The sequence below is a fragment of the Podarcis erhardii genome, assembly GCF_964252035.2.
Source record: "Podarcis erhardii genome assembly, chromosome: 10".
NCBI lineage: Eukaryota > Metazoa > Chordata > Lepidosauria > Squamata > Lacertidae > Podarcis > Podarcis erhardii.
Window position 1 is genome coordinate 63,686,011 of NC_138500.1, and position 17,330 is coordinate 63,703,340.

The following is a 17,330-nucleotide window of genomic DNA, read 5'->3' on the forward strand; positions in this document are numbered from 1 at the left end:
TTGTCTCAGGAAATATTGTGCCACCATCTACAGACTAGACACGTTTTCATTATTTCTTTTCAAGCGACAATAAACAAAGATGCTCCCATTTATTTCTTTTTACTGAAAAATAGGACTTTAAAGACGGGTGCTAAACTCTCTGAAAGCCAAGACAAGGAGCTGAGTGAATTCTCTTGCAAAGAGCTTTCGTTATAATTGGATTATGACTACTATTAGCATAGATTTCCATGAAAATGGGTCTTGTCTACCTGGCTCTGATTTCACTTAACATATTTTTTACACTGGTGTTGTTTCCAGCTACTTTTAATGGCATGGCCTTTGAGAATGACAGAAATCAGATTTAGGCCTACTTCATGACTGCAGACAGCTTAGACATTTATCTCTTTCATTTGCCGTCCACCTGAGAATTGCTTATTGCTTATGCTTATTGTTATGTTTAGCGGTCGGCATAGCAGCGGTATTAGACCTAGCAGACGTAGCAGAACAATAGATTTTAAAATATTTGTAGACTAACTCTGAGAGACTGATTCTGCACTTGTGATAACCAAAGAGACCTAGGCTGTGCATTACACCTGCCACAGAGATCAATCTCTTCATTAGGCACTTCATACCCAACCGGAGTCTTTTGCATCACACTCCCTTTCCTTTTGTGAACACTTGCTATGATGTAGTGAATTTGCCCCTTGTAATTATTATTTTAATATATCTATATGCCACTTTTCCCCAAGTCAGGCTCTCCATGGTAGCCACCAGTTGCACAGAGTATCAGAATTCACATGGTGTGCCTCTTGGGCTTGCCGATCAGAAGGTTGGTGGTTCGAATCCCCACGACGGGGTGAGCTCTCGTTGCTCTGTCCCAGCTCCTGTCAACCTAACAGTTTGAAAGCATGTCAAAGTGCAAGTAGATAAATAGGTACCGCTCTGGCGGGAAGGTAAATGGTGTTTCCGTGCGCTGCTCTGGCTCACCAGAAGCAGCTTAGTCATGCTGGCCACATGACCCGGAAAGCTGTCTGTGGACATATGCCAGCTCCCTCGGCCTGAAAAGCGAAATGAGCGCCGCAACCCAATAGTCACCTTTGACTGGACATAACCGTGCAGGGATCCTTTACCTTTACTTTACAGTGGGCACACCGAATACAAACTTAATTCGTCCCGGGGGTCCGTACTTACCCCAAAAAGTCCGTATCCGGAGGTGCTGCTTCTGCGCCCACGTGCGGTGTGATAGAGGACTTCTGCACATGTGCCCATGGTGAATACCAGAAGTATAAACTTCTGGGTTTGCCGCATTTGTAACTCAAAATTATGTTACCTTAAGGTAACGTAACCCAAGGTACCACTGTACTGTGTTAAACAGCAGGGCCCTGCACCAGATCTTGTTGAGTCCTGGATCCCAAATGAAATTGGGACTGAATTGGGTCAACTTTAAATTGAGCCAGGCCAGGTTGAGGCTGCCTCAGTTTGCCTCCTCTTGGATCAGGTCCACTCAGAGAGATCTGGAGTCATGAAAAGGGGGCTATCTGTCAGCAAGAAGAGCAGGGAGGCTGAGATGTTAAATGTTTCTCCCCCTCTCCTCTTGACGTTACGTTTAATTATAAACCTGATTAAATATGGGAGTTGTGGGGGTTGGAAGAAAAGCACAGAGACCATGAACTCTGCAAAGCCCCCAGTTGGTTTGGAGCCTGAATCCAGGTTGGGTCAGCACCACATCATGTTGGGTCAGATTAGAGCCACACAAAGGTGCCAGATTAAGCCCTAAAATAGATTGAGTGTGTGTGCACACATCCCTAATAAATAGTATAGACATAGCTCAGTTGGATAGAGCGTGGTGCTAATAACACCAAGGTTGCTGGTTCAGTCCCTGTATAGGACAGCTGCATATTCTTGCATTGCTGGGGGTCGCACCAGATGATCCTCAGTGTCACTTCCAAGTGTATGATTCTAGGATATCATAAGGGATGCCAATGTCATGTGCGAACCAGCTTTGACTCGCACAGCCATTTTTGTTGCAGAGCAGTTATCACAAGTTAATCATCCTGTAAAAGTATCAATGGAATGAGTTTACAAACTTCAAACAGTGAAGACGGCATCGTAAACAATAGCATCATAAACAGTAGCATCATAAACACCAGTGGATTAAAAAATAAAATAATAGATGCAGATCTATGTAATGTCTGAATGCATTTTAAGCACTAATAACTTTTCATCGAGAATTTTTATTCTTTTATTTTTGTTTTATTTATTTCAACAGCATCCCTTTAGGCTGCTCAGAGATATGTGACCTGAAAAGATTTATCTGTCCAAGTCAACATGTCATTACAGAGTTTGTATGTATCAATGTATCTGTTACTGAAAATGCTCAAGAAAAGGTACAATGAGAACACTGATTTTTTAAAAAAACTTTTAGTTTTACTAAAGACCAATGAATAAAAACAAACAAACATACATAGGAATTGCCATTTGATAGCAACACTATCTGTCACCAAAGTTTCACTTGTCTTGATTTTCTGTAGTTGTAACCTCTCGGAGAAAGGGATGGGGGACGTTAATAATGGAAATCATGGCAGCACAGTCATTAACAGAATTCACACTTAACAGATGACATGTGGATGTGTGTGTGCATTCTGAAATGACTTGAGGCAATTTCCCATCTTGTGCGAAACTTTGTGCCTATGAGTCATCTTAAAGAGGAAAACAAAATCCCTCTTATCAAGATGCAGATAAAAAGAATAGGACGGAATCTTTAATAACATAAAAATAGATTTGTTTTTGGGGGGGAAAGATAAAGAAAGCAATCCTTTTAAACTTGAAATCATAGGAAGCATTTTCTTCCTGATAAATAATGTATTTCCTACAGTCAATCCAGACAGCAGACTTCTTCAAAAACCATTAGCCACTGATCCAATCCCATTTCCTTGAAACCTTACTAATAAATCATGTCCCTTCCTTGGCTCCATCTTATCCTGCAGTCCAGTTGTTCTGTGAATAGTTGTATTCAAGAAAGAGAGACAACTTTCAGGGTCGTCCCCCCTTTCTTTTTTCTTTGGTAACCAATATGGTTCAAAAGAAATTGACCTCACACATTTTGCATTATTCATCTGAGCTTTCAAATGCGTTGCTAGGCTAAGGACCCAAAACGTGCTCAGATGAGAGAGGTATTGATGGAAAGTTCCAGTATGAAGGAGAAGAGAGAAGTAATGGTTTGTAAAAGAAAAGAAAAGAAAGCCCAACTCACAAAAAAACCACAACCTAAGTGGAACATTGTCCATCTCAGCCTTCCACAGCCTAGTGAACTGCAGGTGGTTAGGACTACAACTTCCACCATCCCTTCTGGCTTGGGCTGATGGAATCTGGTGTCCCAAAGAGATAGAGGGCAGCATGCTGGGGAAGACTGGTCGGCTGCAATGTCTCCAGCCTATTTGCTTTCCTCTATCCACTCTTCTAGAAGTTTCTCAATATTGTTAGCTTTGGGTTCAAAAACTCCAAACGTACATAACACTCGTATTTTGTCTACTGAAGCTGACATTTTATTTCCTGGGCGTTTCCTGGCCACAGCTGATTTTCATACTCTCAAGATTCAGTTGCTGCTGCTTGCTATTCAGCGCCTAACAAACATTTGATATAGCAATGGCGTGACTAAAAACACAAATTTGGTTTAAAGGAGTCTCCCCCAACAAGTTGGGTTGTCTAAACTGTTTACTTGTTTTAGGGACAGAACTACCTAAATTGTATAGAAATTTAGTCATGTATGCTGCTACAGCAGCAAGAATGCTACTCAGCCAAAAGTGGAAGGAAGCAGAAGTCCTAGCAAAGGAAGAATGGAAACAAAAACTTATGGAATATGCAGAAATGGCGATACTTATTGGAAGAATAAGAAATCAAGATAACAAACTTTTTATAAAAGAATGGAAATGGTTTATTGAATATTTACAGATAAATTGCACACAAATAGAAAACATTGGCAGGATTATTGTAATAACCTGCAGTTTCATATATTTAAAGAAGATGAATAAATGAGCAAATTAGGTCAATTTGGATATGCAGAAGATATTAAAAAAAACAAATTTAAGGAACTGCAGAAAGAGGGGGAAGGAAGTCAAGTTTTGAAATGTTAAAATGATTGTAAAATTAATGAAATGTAAAAATCTGAAAAGTGTGTGTGTGTGTGTGTGTGTGTGTGTGTGTGTGTAAAACACAATAGGAAGACACAACTCCCTGGCTACACAGTCATACCTGGAATGGTGCTTCCCAAATGACTGACATGGAAGTCTCCATTTCCCCAACAAATTTCCTCACTTTCTCCTCAGGCACCGCATTATTTGCCATTTTATATATCTTCCTACACCTCAGGCATATTTGAGCCAATATCAGTAACAAAGCAATAGTTCACCATGTCAAGGAAATATGCATATATAAATGATGGCGCTCTGCACTCCACTTCTGAGGACTTTGTAACCATTAATAGTAATGCTGAACATGATCGAGCTATGTAGAACAAGCCTGTTTTTCTCAGGATGTTAATCAGATAAGTGGGTTTAACCCAAGGGAAGATTTAGAAAAATCAAATCTAAATTAAATATGATCCGCTCATCTGTAAAATAATCATGTGAAAAATGAATTAGGAAGCTGAGAGCTGATGGTGTTCACTTTAAGAACAACTTCCCATATTAAGATTTTAGATGCCAGAGATCTGTGGCGCCTCCTGAGAAACGTTTGATAATCCAACAAAATATCTATGGATGTGTCATCTGAAATAAGGTTCCCTAACACAGCACCCTCCAGATGATTTTGGACTACAACTCCCATCAGCTTCAGTCAGCATAGCCAGTGCCAAGAGATTATGGGACATGTAGTCCAATCGCATCAGGCTGTGGGAGGCTGTTCTAAGTGGAAGCCTTCCGAATTGTCCACCAAGTTTCTTTTAGGTAATATTGGGTGGTAACTTAGAGGTGGGACGCGGGTGGCGCTGTGGGTAAAACCTCAGCGCCTAGGGCTTGCCGATCGAAAGGTCGGCGGTTTGAATCCCTGCGGCGGGGTGCGCTCCCGCTGCTCGGTCCCAGCGCCTGCCAACCTAGCAGTTCGAAAGCACCCCCGGGTGCAAGTAGATAAATAGGGACCGCTTACTGGCGGGAAGGTAAACGGCGATCCATGTGCTGCGCTGGCTCGCCAGATGCAGCTTTGTCACGCTGGCCACGTGACCCGGAAGTGTCTCCGGACAGCGCTGGCCCCCGGCCTCTTGAGTGAGATTGGCGCACCAACCCCAGAGTCTGGCAAGACTGGCCCGTATGGGCAGGGGTACCTTTACCTTTACCTTTAACTTAGAGGTGCATAGTTTGCGTGTGAAGACCCCCCAAAGCACCCCCAAAATAAAGACACAATAGACACAGAATATAGTTTAAGGTTTTTGGCATTAATTTTGGCCTCAGCTTCATTGCTTACAGCATGTGAGTGGTTGTTTAGGCATTGGTTCCAGACTCCCTGAACCTGCACAGTGGCAGGAAAAGGACTGACAACTGGGCACCACCATATGTCAGTAAGGGAAAGCATCCTGGGGGAACGAGAACTCCTTCGATCTCACAGCTCACCCCAAATGCTCCCAGGGGCTCTGGCGTGGCCCTAGCCCCTTGACAGGGTTCAGACAAAAGCAAGACGAGCCCCTGGATTCCTTTAATGGAATTCCCTAGCAGCAATGGAGGGACAGGCACAGCCAACCACGTCCCCTCCACAAAATATTGAACCAATGCCTTACCGCCAACCTTACAACGTTGTGACGATTTGCTACACGGTAGGCAAAAACCAAGTGGCAACAGCCAATCAGCCAAATGGCAAAATTCCTACCGGGCCCCTGCTCCAAAACAGATGATCCCATGACAGGCATAGCAAGGCCAAAGAACAGCCCTAAATATAGGGTGGGAGGGCGGGTGATCTGATGTGCATCGCAGAAAAGAGAAAGCTCCCAGCGACGTGCAGCAGCTTAAATAGCCCCTCAGTGGCCAATTGACATCCCAGCAGGCCAGATTTCTACTCCAGCAACTGAGGGGCAACCGATGGGGTGTTGTGGCTAAGCAAATGGTCCCGCCCCACAACAGGGAGGCAGTTTAGGTGATCTCACTGCAACATGTGCCTTCCATGATGGAGGGCACGATTTAGCATAGAAGTTATTTCTATGCAGGTACACTCAGAAATAAGTCCTATTCAATTCAGTGAAACTTACTGTCAGGAAAGGGTGAATATTATTGCAGTCTAAGTGTTAGGAGATGGGTACTACCTCTTGTGGGGGAATCCATCTATACCCTCCAACATTTCTCCAATAAAAATAGGCACATCCTATTCAATAATAATAATAAGAATAATAATTTTATTATTTATACCCCACCCATCTGACTGGGTGGCCCCAGCCACTCTGAAAAGCTTCCATATATATATATAAACATAACAAAACATTAAACATTAAAAAAACCCCTTTCCTGTACAAAGCTGCCTTCTGTCAGGCAGCAGAGGATTCAAGCCCCCATGGCAGGTTGGCAGAAACGGATAAGACAAGGAAAAGTTCTTACCAACTGCTTTTTATTCAATATTCACAGAGAGAGGCTTGGGAATGCAGCCTCTTGGAATAATGGCATTGCCCCGGGTGAGTCTCAACCCACTCCCTCTCTCCCTTCATATGTCATCACTACGGGTGCTGAGAAGTGCCCTCTGCCTCTGAGCTCTTTGCTCTCCTACTTTCAATGCTAACCGGGGTCTAGGATCTGGAGGATCTGGAATGCTTTCTAAAGACACTGTGTCTGTCAGCTGTCACCCCCTGGTGCTTCTTATTCCTCTTCTCCCATTATTTCCCAGCTTTTCCCCTCATCTGCCTCTGAGCTGTGATCTCCCTCAAACCCCTGTTGTAATTCTGAACTGTCATCTTCTTCTCTGGGAGGGTCAGACAGGGGAGGGGGTCTCCACCATTCCTCCTCTGCTCAGTCCCTGACATCTTCAGATGTCTTCTAAAGGTTCTATAGTTACTTATCTCCTTAGTTCGGGGTTGCATAACTCCATACTATTTCTCAGATGAAAATAGGGACGTCCTACCATAGTCTCCGGACATGGGTGGCTCTGTGGGTTAAACCACAGAGCCTAGGACTTGCCAATCAGAAGGTCAGCGGTTCAAATCCCTGCGACGGGGTGAGCTCCCATTGCTTGGTCCCTGCTCCTGCCAACCTAGCAATTCGAAAGCACCTCAAAGTGCAAGTAGATAAATAGGTACCACTCCCACGGGAAGGTAAACGGTGTTTCCATGCGCTGCTCTGGTTCGCCAGAAGCAGCTTAGTTGTGCTGGCTACATGGCCCGGAAGCCGTATGTCTGCTCCCTCGGCCAATAAAGCGAGATGAGCGCTGAAACCCCAGAGTCGGCCACGACCTGACCTAATGATCAGGGGTCACTTTACCTTTACCATAGCCTCCAACATTTCTCTGGTGAAAATAGGAATGTCCTAAGGGAAAGCAGAATGTTCTGGGAACAAAGCTGAAACTGGGATGGTTCCTGTAAATATAAGACTGTCCCTGGAAAATAGGGAAACTTGGAGGGTTTGCATGTCATGCTCCTTCTGGGGTAGTTTGTCCACCTTTGGTCGCCACCATACACTCAGCTTTCACCTGTGGCTCCTAGAAGCTGTCAGCATGCGACAGCAGCCATACCTTGGGAATGGCTTCAACTGGCGGGCTAAACCAGGTAGCCGATGGGCCTCAAATTTTCAGTAAGTTAGAGCGTTCCCCTGCATGTGAAGACAGGCTCCAGCAGATTGAGCAGACAAGACCATTGTGGGGTCCAACAGTCAATAAGGTGGCTTCTGCACGAGCTGTAAAGGAATGTGAGGGACTTGGTCAAATCCAGCACATTGGCCTGTTGTTGTTGTTTAGTCATTTAGTCGTGTCTGACTCTTCATGACCCCATGGACCAGAGCACGCCAGGCACTCCTGTCTTCCACTGCCTCCCGCGGTCTGGTCAAACTCATGTTAGTAGCTTTGAGAACACTGTCCAACCATCTCATCCTCTGTCGTCCCCTTCTACTTGTGCCCTCAATCTTTCCCAACATCAGGGTCTTTTCCAGGGAGTCTTCTCTTCTCATGAGGTGGCCAAAGTATTGGATCCTCAGCTTCAGGATCTGTCCTTCCAGTGAGCACTCAGGGCTGATTTCCTTCAGAATGGATAGGTTTGATTTTCTTGCAGTCCATGGGGTCATGAAGAGTCCTTTGTCAGCAAGGTGATGTCTCTGCTTTTTAAGATGCTGTCTAGGTTTGTCGTTGCTTTTCTCCCAAGAAGCAGGCGTCTTTTAATTTCATGACTGCTGTCACCATCTGCAGTGATTGTGGTGCCCAAGAAAGTAAAATCTCTCACAGCCTCCATTTCTTCCCCTTCTATTTGCCAGGAGGTCATGGGAACAGTGGCCATGATCTTAGTTTTTTGATGTTGAACTTCAGACCATATTTTGTGCTCTCCTCTTTCACCCTCATTAAGAGGTTCTTTATTTCCTACTATATTTCTTCCAGCAATCTTAATTCCAGCTTGGGATTCATCCAGTCCAGCACATAGGCCTAGTAGCCCTCAAATACTTTCAGATGAATGAACACATCCCATGTTTTCCCCTCTGTTGGCCATTCCTACTTTGTACATGTATAACATATGGTGGAAGAGAAATAGTGTTCCATTAGCAAATGCTCAAGGTGGCTTATGGTCAAAACAAAATAAAAAAAACCCTTCCAGTAGCACCTTAAAGACCAACTGAGTTAGTTCTAGGTATGAGCTTTCGTGTGCATGCACACTTCTTCAGATACACTGAAACAGAAGTCACCGGACCTTTCTATATAGTGAGAAGGTGGGGAGGGGTATTACTCAGAAGGGTGGTGGGAATGGGTGATTGGCAGATAGCTGCGATGAGCCTGTTGACGACTCTTAACGACTGCAATAGGTCTTACAGGAAAAAGCAAGGGGTGAAAAGGTGAAAAATGGCTTTGTCATGTATAATGAGATAAGAATCCAATGTCTTTGTTCAAACCAGGTCTTTCCATAGTTTTAAGTTTGGTGAGAAGTTGCAATTCAGCAGCTTCTCTTTCCAGTCTATTTCTGAAATTCCTTTGTAATAGAACAGCTACTTTGAGATCTTGTATAGAATGTCCTGGGAGATTGAAGTGTTCTCCTACTGGTTTCTCTGTCTTGTGGTTCCTGATGTCGGATTTATGTCCGTTTATTCTTTGGCGTAAGGTTTGGCCTGTTTGTCCAATATAAGAAGTGTGCATGCACACGAAAGCTCATACCTAGAACTAACTCAGTTGGTCTTTAAGGTGCTACTGGAAGGATTTTTTTTATTTTGTTTTGACCATGGCAGACCAACACGGCTACCTATCTGTAAGGTGGCTTATGTTGGCCAACGATTTCCTAGGCACGAGGCTGCTACTGTTATTAGGCCTCATAAACTTGTACTTGAATGTTAGCTTGATTATCATCACATGGAGCTGGCTGCATTTATGGCTCTGCCATGATGCTGCCTTATCATATTTCTCACTGGACAGAGGCCACGAGAAGGCCAGAAATAATGGCAAGGATCACAGTAAACCAGAACAACAAGTTTCCACAAATGTTGCTGCAACCCAAAGGAAATCTGAAAAGGTTGTGATTCATGTCTGATACTCCTGAATATTTTGCTGTGTGAGGGGAAAAAGAGAGAAAGCAAGCATGCTTTCATTGCAGAGGACATCATCTATTGATCTATGAATGGTCTCCTCCATCATTCGCTTGACACTGTGGTGTGTCATTTTGATGACAAACTTCATCAAAGCAGATAAAAGCTTGGGGCACTTTGTATCTTAATGGAAAGAGAAAACATCAGAAAGTCCTTTGATCTGAAGATGTTTAAGCACTTACACAGACTTTCTATGTGTGCTTGCTTCAACATTTATTTATATTATTTTTAGTTTAAAGAATCTCTTACTAGATAAGAAGGCTCCTAGAGTACCTTAAAAATCTACAGAACAATAATGAAATGAATAAAATGTTTAAGATAACCTTTGTTCAGAGACCAGAAGCCTTTTTATTAGGCATTGCAGGTCAAGATTTGCCAAAAGAAAAGAAGAAGCTTTTTATGTACGCTACAACCGCAGCTAGGATATTTCTAGCCCAAAGATGGAGAAGCGACAAAACACCAACTAAAGAACAATGGCAAGAAAAATTGATGGAATATGCAGAAATGGCGAAGCTAAGTGAAAGACTTAGAGACAATGACAATAGAGACTTTAAAAAAGACTGGGAATCATTTATGAGGTGCTTACAGAAATAATATAAAGAAATAGGCTCACTAGCAGGGTTTGAGTAAACACTTACAAGTAAAAAAATAAATACAGAAATGATAAAGATAATGTCAAAATGAAACAAATTCCTTCCAGTAGCACCTTAAAGACCAACTAAGTCAGTTCTTGGTATGAGCTTTCGTGTGCATGCACACTTCTTCAGATACACTGAAACAGAAGTTTCCAGACCCTTCTATATAGTGAGAAGGTGGGGAGGGGTATTACTCAGAAGGGTGGTGGGAATGGGTGATTGGCAGATAGCTGTGATGAGCCTGTTGACGACTCTTAACGACTGCAATAGGTCTTACAGGAAAAAGCAAGGGGTGAAAAGGTGAAAAATGGCTTTGTCATGTATAATGAGATAAGAATCCAAGGTCTTTGTTCAGACCAGGTTTTTCCATGGTTTTGAGTTTGGTGATAAGTTGTAATTCAGCAGCTTCTCTTTCCAGTCTATTTCTGAAATTCCTTTGTAGTAAAACAGCTACTTTGAGATCTTGTATAGAATGTCCTGGGAGATTGAAATATTCTCCTACTGGTTTCTCTGTCTTGTGATTCCTGATGTCCGATTTATGTCCGTTTATTCTTTGGCGTAAGGTCTGGCCTGTTTGTCCAATATTGTGGGAATAATACTACAACCAGAATAATACTACAACCAGACCTAACACGGACACTGGCACCAGAGCCTGCAATAAACCCAGATGCCAACTTTGCTGCCACATACACCCGGACAACACCATTACTGGCCCCAACAACATCACACATACCATCTCGGGACTATTTAATTGCTCATCGTCTAACATTGTGTATGCCATAAAATGCCAACAGTGTCCTTCAGCTCTCTATATTGGACAAACAGGCCAGACCTTACGCCAAAGAATAAACGGACATAAATCGGACATCAGGAATCACAAGACAGAGAAACCAGTAGGAGAACATTTCAATCTCCCAGGACATTCTATACAAGATCTCAAAGTAGCTGTTTTACTACAAAGGAATTTCAGAAATAGACTGGAAAGAGAAGCTGCTGAATTACAACTTATCACCAAACTCAAAACCATGGAAAAACCTGGTCTGAACAAAGACCTTGGATTCTTATCTCATTATACATGACAAAGCCATTTTTCACCTTTTCACCCCTTGCTTTTTCCTGTAAGACCTATTGCAGTCGTTAAGAGTCATCAACAGGCTCATCACAGCTATCTGCCAATCACCCATTCCCACCACCCTTCTGAGTAATACCCCTCCCCACCTTCTCACTATATAGAAGGGTCTGGAAACTTCTGTTTCAGTGTATCTGAAGAAGTGTGCATGCACACGAAAGCTCATACCAAGAACTGACTTAGTTGGTCTTTAAGGTGCTACTGGAAGGAATTTGTTTTGTTTTGACTATGGCAGACCAACACGGCTACCTATCTGTAAATGTCAAAATGATAAGAGAATAACAATATTAGATATAAAGAATGCAATATGAAGATCTAATTTAGCAAGCAGGGGAATTAATATGTTAAAAACCAGAACAGAAAGTTGAGGGAAGTCGGGGGAGGGGAGGGGGAAATCTGGGAAGTTGTATTCATTTTTTGTTATTGGATATGTTATCATTATAATGAAAATGTAAAACACAACAAAAATTATTATAAAAAAAGAAATCTACAAAACAAAACAAATCCATTCAGTCCCTACCCTTAGAGTTACAAATAAAAAAGCACACAGAAAGAAAGAAGAAGCAAAGGAAGGATGGGGGGAAAAGAAAACAAACTCAAGTGTCATTTTTTCACGATATATGTTTTATAATGACCAGCTGGGATAGACAGTTCAGGTCGCCTGATGGAATTGCTGCAGCTAGGAGACAATTGGGATTAGCCAAAGGCTAATGAGATAGCTTTTCTTCCTTTCTCTCCTCATGGACAGTATGCAGTTATGCGACCCCCGAGCCAAGGAGATAAGTAACTATACGACCTTTAGAAGACATCTGAAGGCAGCCCTGTATAGGGAAGTTTCTTAATCTTTAGTGTTTTATTAGATGTCAGCTGTGATAGCTCAGTTGGCAGAGCACGAGACTCTGACTCACAGGGCTGTGGGTTTGAGTCCGACATTGAGCAAAAGGTTCCTGCATTTCAGGGGATTGGATTAGATGATCCTTGCGGTCCCTTCCAACTCTTTGGTTCTACTATTCTTTGCTTCTATGATTATGTTTTCATATACGTTGGAAGCCACCCAGAGTGGCTGGGGCAACCCATTCAGATGGGCAGTGTATAAATAATATTAGAATTATTATTATTATGGAACAGAACATCCCTATTTTCATCGGAGAAATGTTGGGAGATGTGAAATAAGCAACGCTTATAGAGAAGAAAGTTCCAAAGGGCTTACTGCAGCTGGCTGCTGATTCTGTAGGTTCACCCTACCACTTAATAATAGCCATAGGAACAGGAAGAATAAAAATACAAAATAATAGAATAATCATCAAAATAATCATCGTCATAATCATTGTTTAGTCGTCTTAGTTGTGTCCGACTCTCTGTGACCCCATGAACCAGAGCATGCCTTGGAAATTTCTTCTTAAAGCTTCTCCTTTTTAATGTCCATAGTGTTTTCATGGCAAAAATACTGGAGTGGTTTGCCAGTTCCTTCTCCTGGTGGATCACATTTAGTCTAAACTCTCAGCTATGAGCTGTCCGTCTTGGGTGGCCCTGCACGGCATAGCTCATAGTTTCTTGGAGTTATTCAAGCCCCTTCACTACGACATGGCAGTGATCCATGAAGGGGCAAAATAATCATATAAAGTGTTAAAAAGAAGACACACACACACACACACACACACACACACACTATTCCATAGAGCGCTCTCTCTCTCTCTCTCTCTCTCTCTCTCTTCTATGGTAGACTACAAGGTCATATCTGTTTGTTCAGCCGGTGCATATTTTTAAACCAGCACAGGTGTACACACATGGAAACTATGTATGACCTGGCTTTAAATAAGCAACTGAGATCAACCCAGGAGTTCTTTCCTCTCTTTTTTGTTCTCATCTCTCCTAACTTCACTGCGAGAAGTGAGGTTACAGGGAATCAGGCAGAGGGCCTTCTCGGTAGTGGCGCCCACCCTGTGGAACGCCCTCCCATCAGATGTCAAGGAAATAAACAACTATCTGACTTTTAGAAGACATCTGAAGGCAGCCCTGTTTAGGGAAGTCTTTAATGTTTGATGTCTCGTCATGTTTTTAATATTCTGTTGGGAGCTGCCCAGAGTGGCTGGGGAAACCCAGCCAGATGGGCAGGGTACAAATGATGATGATGATGATGATGATGATGATGATATTGTCCATGATCACTGACAGCACTAAAATTAACCATTTTGTAAGGAAAATATTATGACATCAAACTTTTAAAACTGAGAATAAAAGGCTTGTTTGTTAGAGTCAAGGGTATCGTGTGTCCTCTTGAACCCAAGAAGATCATCTTTGCCTCTTTTGTCTATGGGGACAGTAACCTCTGACAATTTTGTATGCAGGTAAAGTTGCACAGAAAATTGTTTTTCAGCCCTGTTTTTCAGTGCTCCTTCCGCCACCTAGACTCATGCCCTCTTGCAGTCTTGGGATGAAAAGAGAAAGCGTTTAGCGCAGCCATAAATTCACAGTTTAGAAAAGCACTTTCAGAAGGTTAATGTGTACAAACAACAGTGGAAATTATTGTCTTTTGTCCCTGCTTCTGAAAACAATCCTCACTCTCCATCTCCTTGAAGATGTTCTGAGCTCCAAAAAAAGGAGGAAAATAAGAAAAAGGAAAAAAAAAGATTACAATAAAGATTTGCTATTCAAGGCCTCCACCCTCTACTTTTTTCTTATTGTAAGTATTCTCCCCCGGTTTTAAAAAAAGAACAGCTTGTTCAAAACAAACAAAAATGAGATTTAAATAATGGGGATACAGTAGAAGATTGTGCAGGTAATATAAACACTGCCGTATGTTGCACATTTCACTTTTTACTCAATTAATCTCATTTTTAATTAGTTTGATTAAAGCGTCTGGCAGGAAGCTTGAGCTGCAACTCGGACTCAAATCTGTGTACTCTGGCAATGTAATTAAAAGAGCGAGACTTGGTTAATGTGAGGTGATTTGCTTAAAAATGATGGCATCCCTTTCAAATGAGATGCAAAACTTGACCCTGTGCTCTTCAGCACAGCCGTACCAGGACACAGAACTCGGGGGTCCCAGATCTCATCCCTTTCTCTGGAATTGTGACATGTCACTCTTCCCACTGTTGAGACAACAGCATCCACTGGCTTGACAGTTCTGGAAGGGACCCCAAGGCTCAACTAGTCCAACCCTTTGCAATGCAGAAATCTCAGCTAAAATATCCCTGACAGATGGCCATCCAACCTCTGCTTAAAAACCTCTGAGGAAGGAGAGTCCACAACCTCCAGAGGGAATCCACTGCACTGTCAAATAGCTCTTATTATTGTTCTTCTTTCATATTTGTCCATAGAGTGTCTATAGTCAAATAAATCCTCCTGTATATACAATTCTTATTGTCTGTCTATATTCATTTACAACTACCATTGGTTACATTAATCACATTATACATTTTACTTTTTGTTATTTTCTTTCACCTTATGAGGTTTATTTCAGTTCTACTGGTTTCACTATTTCACCTTATCCTTCCTATGTATGACATAATTTTTCCCCATTCTTTTTGAAATGTTCCATCGCCCTGTTGTCAAATTTCCCCCGTTAATCTAGCTATTTCTGCATATTCCATTACCTTCTGTTGCCATTCTTCTACTGTTGGTACTTGCTGTTGTTTCCAAACCTGGGCTAACAATAACCTCGCCACTGTTGTTGCATATAAGAATAATTTCTGGTCATTCTTAGTAATGTCTTCTCCTACTGTTCCCAACAAGAACACCTCTGGCTTTTTCAAAAACGTATATCTAAATATCTTCTTTAATTCATTATATATAATTTCCCAATACGTTTTTACCTTATCACATGACCACCACATGTGAAAGAAACTACTTTCTTTCACCCCACATTTCCAGCAATTCTTGTTTCCTGTTTTATACATCCTTGTCAATTTAATTGGCATGAGGTACCATGGTACGGATGGTTTTCCTGATATTTAGTTGCAATCTCCTTTTTCGTAGCTCAAAGCTGTTGGTTTGAGTCCTACCCTCCCGAGCAGGAGAAAACAAGCTTCTTCCCTTTTCCATGTGACAGCACTTCAGATCTGAAGATGGCTATCATATCTCCTCTCCGTCTCCCCTTTTCCAGGCTAAACATACCCATCTCCCTCGACTGTTCCTCATAAGTCAACATCCTTCTTAAACTGTGGTATGGTGCCATTGTCGTGCTTTCTAGCTGAGAAGCACCACGTCCTGTGTAAAATGAGACGATGTTGTGACGATGACAAAGCAGTCGCTCTGCAGATCCATCTTGATTTGTGCTGGGGAATTCACCGGCCACATCAGAAACAGCATGTGGAAAACTCTTGCACTTCTTTTAACTTGGAATGTGTAGGATCTTGAGGGCTCCAAGAAGAAGAAGAAGAAGAAGAAGAAGAAGAAGAAGAAGAATAGTAGTAGTTTGGATTTGATATCCCGGTTTATCACTACCCTAAGGAGTCTCAAAGCGGCTCACAACCTCCTTTCCATTCCTCCCCCACAACAAACACTTTGTGAGGTGAATGAGGCTGAGAGACTTCAGAGAAGTGTGACTAGCCCAAGGTTGCCCAGCAGCTGCATGTGGAGGAGCGGGGAAGCGAACCCAGTTCACCAGATTATGAGTCCACACCTCTTAACCACTATACCACACTAGTTGGCTGCTCTTTAACTAGAAAAAAAGATGATCAGGGCAAGGAGAAGCCACATGGTTACCTGTATTTACTCATTGACAGAGAAGCTACCAGCTCTCCAGGTTCATGAAACTGCCTACAGCACATGTCTTTCTTTTCAATAGGAGAGTTGATAGCTCAGTGATAGATCATTAATCTTACATATGCAGAAGTTCCTAGATTCAATACCTAGCACCTGTAGGTGGGAATGGGATAAGCTGTCAGTTTTGCTTTCTCATTTTTTCCAATCATAAACTCAATTCTCCGCATGTCCGCATCAGTTTGTGATTTTTTTGTTCAAAGTCCTCGTGAAAATTCATTTCTAGCCTGCCTGTTTTAATGTTCTTATGTTCTTTGTATACTGTGTTAGTTTTATGATGTTTCCCACCCTGAGCCCAGCTCCAGCCAGGGAGGGCGGGGTACAAATAAATTATTATTATTATTATTATTATTATTATTATTTCTCTTAATGCACATGCATTTGCATTTGTGTGCATTATTTCCAGCAGTATGTGCATTTATATGCATACCTTACCTCAGCACATGCCATTTGTGTACACGTTACCAGGCTGGTGAAGGGCGTTGCAAAATTCAGAGAGGTGTATTTGCTTGTGTCCTGAAAGTTTCCGAAAGTATAAATCAGGTTGGTTTGCCTTTAAATGTAAACTGAATCGAGACTTCCGGTCGGCGCCAGCGTTTAATGGCGGTCCTTGCCTCGAGCTCCGAGGCAGGACTGCTCCGCGAGTTCGGGTCTTACCCGCTACGGCAAGCGGGGGACCCCTAAAATCACAGGCGCTGAAGCCTGTGAGCAAGGAGATTCGGTGGGCACCTTTGCGCCCCCCGGTATCGTGAAAGAGCCTTTTTAAAGGCTCCGGAGCGGCATCGGGGCGAGCGCGGTGCTGAGGATCGCTACCCAGCTTGCGGAGTGAAGCCGCGTCGCCATTGACGGAGAGCGCCGATTCCTTTCTGAAATCAACGATTGGCAACAACAATACCCGTGAGTAAGAACGGAAATTAAGGAAACGGGATTTTAAAAATTTAGAAGATTTGGCTGAAAACGGGAAGGCAAAATTAAGGAAGTCAGCCTCCCGGACCTGCATGAGTAACGGAGCAATGAAGAGACTGAGCTGTACTTAAAAGGAAAGTTATTTTAAACTTTACCAGACCAGACATCGAAAGGATC